Here is a 12,082-nt window from a genome sequence, read left to right as displayed (position 1 = left end):
AAAAACAACCCTCCACCACCACCCTCTGTCTTCTACCTTTGAGCCAGTTCTGTATCCAAATGGCTAGTTCTCCCTGTATTCCATGAGATCTAACCTTGCTAATCAGTCTCCCATGGGGAACCTTGTCGAATGCCTTACTGAAGTACATATAGATCACATCTACTGCTCTGCCCTCATCAATCCTCTTTGTTACTTCTTCAAAAAACTCAATCAAGTTTGTGAGACATGATTTCCCCACCCACAACGCCATGTTGACTATCCCTAATCAGTCCTTGCCTTTCCAATTGCATGTACATCCTGTCCCTCAGGATTCCCTCCAACAACTTGCCCACCACCGAGGTCAGGCTCTCCGCTCTATAGTTCCCTGGCATGTCTTTACCGCCCTTCTTAAACAGTGGCACCACATTTGCCAACCTCCAATCTTCCAGCACCTCACCTGTGACTATCGATGATACAAATATCTCAGCAAGAGACCCAGCAATTACTTCTCTAGCTTCCCACAGAGTTCTTGGGTACACCTGATCAAGTCCTGGGGATTTATCCACTTTTAATCGTTTCAAGACATCCAGCACTTCCTCCTCTGTAATCTGGACATTTTGCAAGATGTCATTATCTATTTCCCTACAGTCTACTGGAGGAGATGCTCATTCTACAGGCACCAAGATGGATTGAGCAGTTTCCCTCCAAAATAACCAGTGATGGCATCACATAAATCACATGACCTGACTCTTAAAGTGACAGTTCACAAATACACACTAGTTCAGAGTTCCCTCGGAGCTGCTATGTTGTCGTACCTTCACCAGAAGTGAGCTTTGGATTAGATTACTTTCAGTGTGGAAACAGGCCCTTCGGCCCAACAAGTCTACACCGACCCGGCGAAGCGCAAACCACCCAGACCCATTCCCCTACATTTACTCCTTCACCTAATACTACGGGCAATTTAGCATGACCAATTCACCTGACCTGCACATGTTTGGACTGTGGGAGGAAACCGGAGCACCTGGAGGAAACCCACGCCTCACAGCACCAGGGTCCCAGGTTCAATTCCAGCCTCAGGCGACTGTCTGCATGGGTTTCCTCCGGGTGCTCCGATTTCCTCCCACAGTCCAAAGATGTGCAGGTCAGGTGAATCAGCCATGCTAAATTGCCCATAGTGTTAGGTGAATCAGTTAGACAGAATGGGTTTGGGTTTCGGAGGGTCAGTGTGGACTGGTTGGGCTGTAGGGCCTGTTTCCACATTGTAGGGAATCTAATCTAATCTACCTGACACAGCACCAAGTGTTCTGAACAAGATATAATGTAACATTTGGTCAAACAACTCGATTAGTTGGCCGCCTGGAGATGACAAAACAAATTCAAATTAGGCTATTCAGTTTAAATTATACCCTGAAAAATATCATACTCCAATCTAGTCTGAATTTACTATATTGACAAGTTTAAAAGCCAATGACACAATCTGATGGCTTGGCGGTATAAGACCAGCAAATATTGAACAGTTGGAAGGAGAACTGCCAATCCATCAGCATCTGAAGACTGTCCGGAGAATAGCTCTCTCAAAAAGCATCTTTATCAATTAGTAACCTGGGAAACAGAAATCCCTAAGAAGAAGAAAAGACGACAGAGGAAGATATAAAGAGAAGATTCAACAGCTGACTGGTTTGAAGTTTGAATATTTAATAAGTCTTAATCGGGGATTTTATCGGACTAGTACTATAGAAGGGAAAGTAAAAGATAGGTTCGAGGAAGGAGTTGTAAATAGCTGTTAGTTAATTATTCTCTGCTATACTTTTAGAAATAAGGTTGTAAATTTTTACTTTAATTAGTTCTTGGCCTCTCAGGTTTTCACAGATTACTGCACAATATAAATCTTTTCTGTGTTGCTGGTTTAAATTAAGCGGGAGGGTTTAGCCCATGTCATAACATATCACATCAAACAAGTATCTGACAAGGAATCATTGGTATTTTTTTCTGTTATAAATGTCTTTCAGTCCATTGAGTCCACACTGGCTAAAAATGTGCCCTAACCTAATTCTACTTAATAGCCTGTGGATCATAGTCTTGTAGATTATGGTATTTCAAGGGTCTATCGGAGTGATTTAAAATGTTAAGATGATAGAGGCAGAAACATTAAATGCATGCATTGAGATACAGATGCCTACTAGATACAATCTTTCTAAGGGAAAATACTTACTTGAATACCTTCTCAACTTACTACTGTTGGCCTTAAATTTATCATTTTGTCCCCCACCCCGACCCCACCACACACACACCCATTCAATTTGGACCCTTCATAATTTTATATACTTCAATTAGGTTCCTCTCCTCCCACCCCCTTTAGTTTTCAAGAAAACAGCCCTGGCCTGCTTATAACTGAAATTCTCTCACGTAGATAACATTCTTGTAAATCTGCACCTTATCCCTAACACTATAATGGCTTTTCGACAGAACTGCATGCACTGTGCTACAATTCTCGTTTTATCCAAGGAGAATTCTGTCCTCTGTCTACACAACTGAGGTCTCTCCACACTTTGAAATCTTTGTTGCACACCTCCCCTCCCCCACTGTAAATCTTTGCAAAATCCCAAAACAATTGTGTCCCAGAACTTATTCCAGTTGAGGCTAAACCAGTGTTGTATGAAAAATTATTCTAACTTCTTTGCTTTTGTACTTTATGTCTCCATTTATAAAGTCCAGAACCTTGATGAAATTCTCCTGCACCCTCTCTAGTGCGATCACATCCTTCCTATAGCTGCTGACCAGCATATAATACTCCAGTTGTGGCCGAACTAACATTATATACAGCTTCACCATCACCTCCTTTCTCATATTCAATGCTTTGAGTAAAGACAAGTATCCCATAAGTCTTCTTAACGACTTTATCTACCGGACTTCAAGGTTCTGTGGACATATACACCAACATCCCTCTGACCCTCTGTTGCTCTCTCGGGTCGTACCAGTCAATATGCACTCTGTTGCAAAGGATGTAGGTTTGCCCATTGAGCTGGAAGGTTTGTTATCAAACATTTCATCACCATACGAGGGAACATTATCCTCCGGATGAAGCACTGGTGGCATGACCAGCTTTCTATTTATGTGTTTATGTTTCCTTGGGATGGGAGGTCATTTCCTGTTCTTTTTCTCAGGGGATGGTAAATGGGATCCAAGTCAATGTGTTTGTTGATACAGTTCCAATTAGAATACCATGCTTCTAGGAATTCTCGTGTGTGTCTCTGTTTGGCTTGTCCTAGGATGGATGTGTTGTCACAGTCGAAGTGGTGTCCTTCCTCATATGTATGTGTGGATACTAGCGAGAGAGGGTCATGTCGTTTTGTGGCTCGTTGATGTTGATGTATCCTGGTGGCTAGTTTTCTGCCTGTTTGTCCAATGTAGTGTTTGTTACAGTTCTTGCACGATATTTTGTAAATGACATTAGTTTTGCTTGTTGTCTGCATTGGGTCTTTCAAGTTCATTAGCTGCTGTTTTAGTGTGTTGGTGGGCTACCAAGATGCCAAGGGGTCTGAGTCGTCTGGCAGTCATTTCTGAGATGTCTTTGAGGGACGGGAGAGTGGCTAGGGTTTCTGGATGTGGTTTGTCTGACGAAATGTCTAAAAATGAACCTTCCAGCTTAATGAGCAAACCTACATCCAAAGCTCTGCTGCAAAGTTGTTCTCCCAAAATGCTTCACCATACATTTCTCATAATTAAATACCATTTGCAACAGGTCTGCCCATCTGATCAGTCTGCCTACATCATCCTGCTAAGGATTTCCTCTATACTATTTACCACATCAAATTTCACATCATCTACAAACTTACTGATCATATTTCCTACATTCATGTCTAGATAATTAATGTAGACAACAAGCAAAAAGGGACCCAGCATTGATCCCTGTAGCATCCTATTGGACACAGGTTTCCAGTCACCTTCTGGCCATCACACACTGCTTCCTGCCACTAAGCCAATTTTGAATCCATTTCACCAAATTGCCCTGGATCCCATGGGGTCTTAGCTTCTTAACTAGTCTGCTATGCAAGACCTTGTCAAAAGCTTATGGAGATACATGTGAGTTAAATCCACTACCTCCCTTCATCTACACATATAGTCACTTCTTCAAAAGACAATCAAATTTCTTAGCCATGATCTCCCTCTAACAAAGATATACTATCATTAATTAATTTGTGCCTATCCAATTTTAAACGGACTTTGTCCCTCAGAGTGTTTTCCAATAGATTCCCTATCACTGATGTTAGGCATACTGGCCTGGAGTTCCCTGATAGAGCCTGAACCACCTTTCTTGAGTAATGGAATCACATTAGCCAACCTTCAGCCCTCTGAAACCCCATCTGTAGTCAGAGAGGATTTGAAAATTCACATCAGCGCTCTTGCAATCTCCTCCCTTGCCTCCCACAGCAGCCTGGGATACATTTCATCTGGGCCTGGGAACCTATCCACCTTCAAACCCCCCCTAAAACAACAGTCTTCACGTTGTGAAGTATCTTTTTGGTTTATTAATTCTGTAGGTGCAAACTAGAAACCCACAAGAAATTAGCTACTAGTTTCTTACATCTAGAATTGAAGGGAGAGGACTAGCTTTTTTGTATTCATTGCCTTAGTGTGGGAGAATTTGGGAATGCAAAATAAAACACTCCTCTTCCATTCCACTGAAATGACTGCAAATGGAATAGTTTATCATCCTCGGATCCTTCCTGAAGGGTCAATGTTTTACACTTTATTCAGATAGTGCGGAAATGGCTTGATAGTAAGGATTAACTCTGCGGCCCCTCTTCCCCACTGCTTTGGGTTGCACTTTGGGTGAAGCAACATTTTTTTGAAAGCCAAGCAAAGTCAGCAATATTTTCTCAGTCTCCAAATAACCATAAATGACTGGAATAATACTTTCAGAACACAACCTGGCAGGGGATCTACATTCCTTCAAGAAATGGACTCAAATGTTTTCAACTTTCAAACTACAGAATGTATCAAAAACAGAAACTTTAAAAACAAACCATCAAGAAAAGGCTGACAAATGGTACATTTTCAAGGCATTCATTTGTGCATAGCATCTATTCATTCAAGGAGGAGAGACTTGATAGGCTGAATGACCCACTTCTACTGCCACCCCTACAGCTTATAAAATGCAGGCAAGTCCGTTGCCTGATGGTTCTGTGGTAGTCTCAAGTATTACTGTCCCAAGCTTGACAGAAAAGTGAAGGAACAAAAACAAAAATCTCAGTCACAACCAAGTGAATTTGGCGAAAAACTAAGAGCACATAGAGATCAGAAGCGCCATTTTCTGACTTCACATTGTGATGGAGCATCTCTCCTGCTAAATGTGAATTCTGTGTTAGAAATTCAGCTCCGCGTAGCACATTAAACAGGGAAGTGGTCAAATCACTCACGCCTGGTGAAAATTCAACCTTCTCACCTGTCCCACCATCACCATGCTGAGATTCTCAGACTTAGAAAATTAATTGTCGAGTCTTACCTTAATGTTCACGAACAAACTGCTGCTGATAATCACTGTCCATGTCAAAATATACAGTCATGGTGAGATTTCTTTCAATTATACTTACATATTGCCTTAAGTCACTGTTTTTCCTCACACAAGTTTGCATATAAACACATTTTTCCTCTCCAACAGTGTTGGGAGTGTTACCCTTCTGATATGGGATTTAGGAAACACTAGAGGATTGTGTTGGCAGAGACATATCAATTCTATTCTAAGGTCAAATATGTTCCTTCGCTGATCAGCCGGAATACCATCTGGTATGCTGGATCCAGATCCTAATAGCTGAATTCAAGCCAAGTTAAAGGATTTTTTCCAACCCAGTAACAATGTTGAGCAGTGTTTCAGGGTCACATTAACAACTGCTTGAAACCTCCCTGGGCTCATGACAAATGTGTAATAAAGTGAGTTTTCTTCCGGTCACTGTTAAATTCCAACACTTGCATAACGTATTTCAAGCAATTATAACCATGCATTGTTTTTCAATGTATTGTGCACAGGAGTAAACAGTGATTGATTAAACTCCAGCAGCATAAATTAGTTTGAACACAATAAAATGTGAGTCAGGAATAGGCTCCTTATTATAACCTGCAAACAACCATGTCCTTCAGCAGCAACTGGCATTCTGATCAACATGGAGTGTTGTCAAAATTAGTAATTAAAGTCCAGAAGCTGCAGCATTCAACATCACAAATGCAATCAAAAAGGATTTTCTTCATTGGGTAGAAACAGCATGAATGTAGTAAAACGGAAAGCATTTTTACAATAGTAGCAACTGGTTTTTTTCCCTGGTAAAAGCAACATTTGAAAGAAATAAATCTCAAGTAGTAGTACAACGTTTCTTCTTGAGTTTGTATTAATGAAACTCTTTTCAGCACAAACTTCTTTTTTATTCTGAACTAAACTCCGCATATATTTTATAATTACTTATGTCTATGTTGATCTTTAGTCATTACACCATGGATGGCCCCATGTCTCACCAGGACACAGCTTTGCCTGATAACTTGGTGTATAGTGGCTGGGAATAGTAAATAAGATTAAGCTAGTTCCTACTCTGGCAGTTCTGATTGCATATATTTTGACTGATACACAGAAAGTCAACTCTCAGGTTTGGTTGTTTATTCCAATCTCTTTTGATCTTACCTTTTGCATCATTAGAATTCCCTGCCATCCCACACAGCATTCCTCTTGGATTGCTCTCTAACCACTGTCAACACTTGCCTCAAGTCAGCTGCTAGGACACCAGCAAAGGACGATTAACATTCTCTTTCTATAAGGTCAGGCTGATATCAGGAACTCAGTGAATAGAGGTACTGAAGGGGAAAAGATCACAGCCCAGTTCTGAAGCACAAACCTCGCTGAGATTTGCAACAATTGTCATGGACCAGGCCAGACCCCCCTCAAAACATTTCAAGAAGGTAGCCCAGACCCTAACTTTGCTAGATGTTTTAAGCAGGTGTGAAGTGGATATTCCAGGAGCAATACAGCTGGTCAAATCACTTTTAAACAAAACAATTTATTTACAAGATTACTGAAATGTGCATTATCCCAGAACTACCTGTACAGCACTGATAATACTGCTGAACCCACTTTCTCAATAATCCATTGTTGCTTTCCCTATGGATTTTCCCCATCTCCCTGCAGGTTATTGGGAGTAGGGAGTACTTACTATTTACAATTAATGCTCAAAGTTGGTTAAGAAAAGAAAATAAGTTTCTTCTAGCCTCTGAGACAGATAAACAAGCTTGACCGATCAGAAGCCTACTAGTTCATCAATCTCCCTGCTACATTGTTTGTTCTCTTTGCAGTTAAACTGACATTTCAGTGCGGCATGCAACACAGTTTGGTGATTGGGGGTTTCACACAAAGTGGGGGGATGTGGGGATATTTCCTTTTTTTGTTACAACCTCCGATATTTGCTTCTACTTTGATTTATCAGAAGGAACTGGTTGCTGAGTAATTGTTGAGCTACTCCACTTTAAATAAATATGTCAAGTTATGATATGGCAGGGCAGCTCAGCCAAGTGGAACGTACAGCCTGTGACACGTGGGAAATCACTGTCGTACAATCTGTGCTGGAGGAAGACATCAGCAGCAAGTATCACCAGCTGTGCAACCTGGAGTTCTGGGTTTCAAACCTCCAGGAACAGCCAGGGTCTCTGAGGTACATCCGCAGGTCCACGTGGTTAGCATGCTTATGGAGCTGGTCACACCACAACAATGTGAAATGGGTGGACACTGAACAATTTAGCGAAAGCCAGCAGATAGTGCAGGTGTCCCCAATCGGTCAGCCGTTTTGGGTCGGTTCCTCAGTGGTGTGCAGTGAAAACCCAACCTGCGGCACTACATCTGGCTCAGTTAGACAGTAAGGGAGGTACAAAGTATGGAAATGTGTTGCTGGAAAAACGCAGCAGGTCAGGCAGCATCTAGGGAACAGGAGAATCGACGTTTCGGGCATTAGCCTGACCTGCTGCGTTTTTCCAGCAACACATTTCCATCTCTGAGCTCCAGCATCTGCAGACCTCACTTTCTCCCCAGGTACAAAGTATGGAAAAGCATATCAAGGGGGAATTTGTTAGTTTAGGGAAAAGGCAGGCATTTCTGCAGGATGATATGCTGACTCCCTGGTGCCAGGGTCAAGAATGTCACGGAGGTGCTGAAAGCAGATTTTAGGGAGCTCGTAAAGTGATGAAGTAGTAGCACTTCAAAAACAAGATGAAACTGAGCGGCACTTGAATAGGACAACTGTAAATGTGAACATGTGGCTGAATAATTGCTGTAGGAGGGAAGACATTCGTTTTCAGAGACACCAAGACAGATGGAGCTGTAAGAAATGGACAGGTTACATCTCAACAACCCAACCAGGACTAATATTCTCTCAGAGAGGGATTTAACTGCTGTTCAAAAGGGTTTCAACAAGGTTGACTGGGTGATGAGAACCTGAAGTAAGCTTAAAAAGTCATAGAAGTGCTGCAGCACAGAGGGAAATTAGCCTTAGTAAAGAGGTACCTTTTCAAAAAGTTAATTGGTTTGAAAGTTGATAGATCCCTGGACCAAATGAGCTGCACCCCAGTGTTGAAGGAGGTGACTATAGAGATAATGGATTGATTGATGAATATAATTCAAATTTCTATAATCCATAGAAATTTGAATTACATTCAAAGGTTCTTCAAACTAACAGTTGGAAATGTAATAATTTAAGGCAGGGAGAGGGAGAATGGAGAACCACAGGCCTATTAGATTGTAATAAATTCTAGCATTTTCCCTAACAATGTGAAAATGGAATGCTTAGAAAATAATTGGGCAAAATTATCATGGATATATGAAAGGGAAATCTTTTTTGATAAACTTGTTGGAATTTTGTGAGGATGTTATCTGCAGCATAGATGAAAGAGAACAAGTGAATGCCATGTATTTGGATTTTCAGAAGACTTTTGATAAAGTCCCACTCAGGTGGTGAGTAAAACTGGAGCTCATGGGACTGATGGTAATATACTAGTGTGGTTGGAGAACTGGTTAACAAACTGGAAACAGAGGTTAAGTAGAAACAAATGATTCTCAGGTTCTCCAACTGCTACTAATGGGGTAGGCAAGGATCAGGGCAAGGACCACAGTTGCGCACAATTTATATAAAATAATTTGAATCTACAGACCACTTCCAATATTTCCAAATTTGCTGATGACAAAATTGGGTGGGAATGTAAGGTGTAAGGAAGATGCAAGAAGAAGACTTCAAGCAAGCTTGAACAGGTTGGGCAAACACATGGCAAAAAGAGTATAATGTAAGAAGTTATTCATATTGGCTAAAAATGACCAAATATTTGTTAAAGGTTGAAAGGTTTGTCTTGTTTTTGAAGTACTACTGTTGTCAAAAAGGAACCTGGATCCTTGTTCATGAGTCACTAACAGCTACATTGCAACAACCAGTAAGGCAAATGATAAATCCCCTTGCAATGAAAGCAAATATGAGTACAAGAGTAAAGATGTCCAGCTGCAAATAAATTGAGCTTTGGTGAGACTGCACCAGGAGTACTGTGTACAGTTTTGGTCTCCTTATCAAATGAAGGATATTCTTCCCACAGCAGGGAGGTTACAGTGGCAGGATTATCTCATGAGAAGTGATTAAGGAAACTGGGTCTGTATTTCCTACAGTTTAAGGATCAGAGGTGATCTCATTGGAACTTCGAAAATTCTTAGAGGGTGTGACAGATGGGTGTAAATCAGAATTTTGTCCTGGCTGGTAACTCTAGAAATAGGGAACATGATCTAGAGTAAGGCACAGGCCAGTGTGTGACATGGAGAGGAATTTCTTCAAAGGGTGATGAATCTTTAGGATTCTCTACCCAAGAACATGGGAGTTCAATATTAAGCAGGTTAAAGGTAGAAATCAATAGATTTCTGAAGACTAATAACTTTGAGTGACATGGAGAAAGTGCAGGAAAGTACACGGAGGTAGATGATCGAACTGAATGGCCTACACTTTTCCTACCCAAGTTATTGGTTAATATTTTTCCATGGCTTTAGACAGGAGGACAATGGGAAAAAAAGAGAAAAGCAAAGAGAAGAGGAGGCCATATATTGAGAAAGCGGTATTCCTGTGACAGTACTTGTTCAAAGGATTAACACTTTCATCATCATATTTCAAAGTTACATCGAATTTGAAGGTGAGGAATGGGCCATTAAGCTCAAGTGTTTTACACCAGTGTTTATGTTGCCCACAAGCTTTCTCCCATTCTATGTCACATAAACCAAGCAGCATGTTCTTCTGTTACTTCTCCCTCATGCACTTGCCTAACTTTCCCTGGAATGCAATTATGCTATTTGTGCCAACTAATCTGTTGCTTTTCATTAATGTGGAGGGCAGCAACTGAAGGTGGTTAGGATGATTAAGGTGAATGACTAAAGCAGCACGTGATAGCAAATATGATCGGGTTAGCATGAATTACTCAAGAGGCACATGTCAGCAAATGCTGCCAGGCCTGCGAGAGTCCTGCTAACTGTGTAAAGGAGGTAGAATAAGTAAATACTCTGCAAAGAAAACATCTGTTTACTATGGTAGGGACAGATAACTGTAAGAATACTATATAAACAAGCTTTGGTTGCAATACTGTGTAAAAGGCCTAATCTACTCTCAGTAAATTTAACTTTAGCTTTAAGATGTCCTAAATGATTTCAGTAAAGACTCCTGTTTGGTCTCAGTCTCACTCCTATTCACCGGTCTTTGAAAGAACCCAGTAATTAATAAAGAGAGATAGAATATGTTCAGGAACAAAGAACATGTTCACTTACCATTGGCGATAGGAAAAATAATGGAATCTTCCCTCAAAAATGTGCAAGAAAAATATTATAGATATTTTTAATCAATCAATCTGTTCAGACATGTTACAACACACCTCTGTTGCAAGTCGGACTTGATCCCAGATCTTCCACCCCTCAAGGAAAGTATTGTATTCTTGCTTTCAAAATAAAGAAATAAAGCAGTCAGTACAGATTTCAAAACCAAAGTTCCTACTTGACGTAGTGGTGGTATATTTGGATTTTCAAAGACTTTTTGACAAGGCGTTAGTAGATTGATGACTATGGTCAGAGTATATTAAACCAAACTTGGTGCCAACAGAGATCCCTGTGAAACACCACTTCCCATCTTCCATGAATCGGCGTACCTACCTTTGACACTTTGCCTTAGTTTCCTGTTTTTTAGCCAGCTCTATATTCATTCTGTAGTTGCTCCTGGACTCAGCACACCATAACCTTCATTAGGATTCGATTATTTTACTATCTTATCAAGGATCTTCTATAATTCATGAAAATTCACACTTAGCACGGTACATTAAACGCTCAGTCTATGTACATCATGTTCAAAGAATAGACAATAGGTGCAGGAGTAGGCCATTCAGCCCTTCGAGCCTGCACCGCCATTCAATACGATCATGGCTGATCATTCCTAATCAGTATCCTGTTCCTGCCTTATCTCCATAACCCTTGATTCCACTATCCTTGAGAGCTCTAGCCAACTCTTTCTTAAATGAATCCAGAGACTGGGCCTCCACTGCCCTCTGGGGCAGAGCATTCCACACACCCACCACTCTCTGGGTGAAGAAGTTTCTCCTCATCTCGGTCCTAAATGGTCTACCCAGTATTTTTAAGCTGTGTCCTCTGGTTTGGCACTCACCCATCAGCGGAAACATGTTTCCTGCTGCCAGAGTGTCCAATCCTTTAATAATCTTATATGTCTCAATCAGATCCCCTCAATCTTCTAAACTCAAGGGTATACAAGCCCAGTCGGTTCAGTCGTTCAGTGTAAGGTAATCCCACCATTCCAGGAATTGACCTCGTGAACCTACGCTGCACTCCCTCAATAGCCAGAATATCTTTCCTCAAGTTTGGAGACCAGAACTGCACACAATACTCCAGGTGCGGTCTCACCAGGGCCCTGTACAGCTGCAGAAAAACCTCTTTGCTTCTATACTCGATCCCTCTTGTTATGAAGGCCAGCATGCTATTAGCCTTCTTCACCACCTGCTGTACCTGCATGCTTACCTTCATTGACTGGTGTACAAGAACTCCCAGATCTCT

At 41.2% G+C, this 12,082-nt stretch overlaps 1 protein-coding gene across 4 annotated transcripts in view; it reads right to left on the bottom strand.

Moving 5' to 3' along the window:
• The window catches only part of fhip1aa (FHF complex subunit HOOK interacting protein 1Aa), a 195,130-nt gene that overhangs the window by 149,933 nt on the left and 33,115 nt on the right, over nucleotides 1-12,082 (bottom strand). Inside the window, exon 1 of one of the 4 annotated variants that reach the window (XM_043699714.1) lies at nucleotides 10,900-10,962. The exons of the other annotated variants lie outside the window; for them this stretch is intronic. The gene's annotated coding sequence lies outside the window, so the exon portion shown is untranslated. Of the gene's footprint in view, nucleotides 1-10,899; nucleotides 10,963-12,082 lie in introns of those variants that run through there. 4 annotated transcript variants of the gene reach the window in all.

Source organism: Chiloscyllium plagiosum, chromosome 1 (assembly GCF_004010195.1).
Source record: "Chiloscyllium plagiosum isolate BGI_BamShark_2017 chromosome 1, ASM401019v2, whole genome shotgun sequence".
NCBI classification, from domain to species: domain Eukaryota; kingdom Metazoa; phylum Chordata; class Chondrichthyes; order Orectolobiformes; family Hemiscylliidae; genus Chiloscyllium; species Chiloscyllium plagiosum.
The sequence above is the reverse complement of the archived record's forward strand: the minus strand, read 5'-3'. Positions and strand labels throughout refer to the sequence as shown.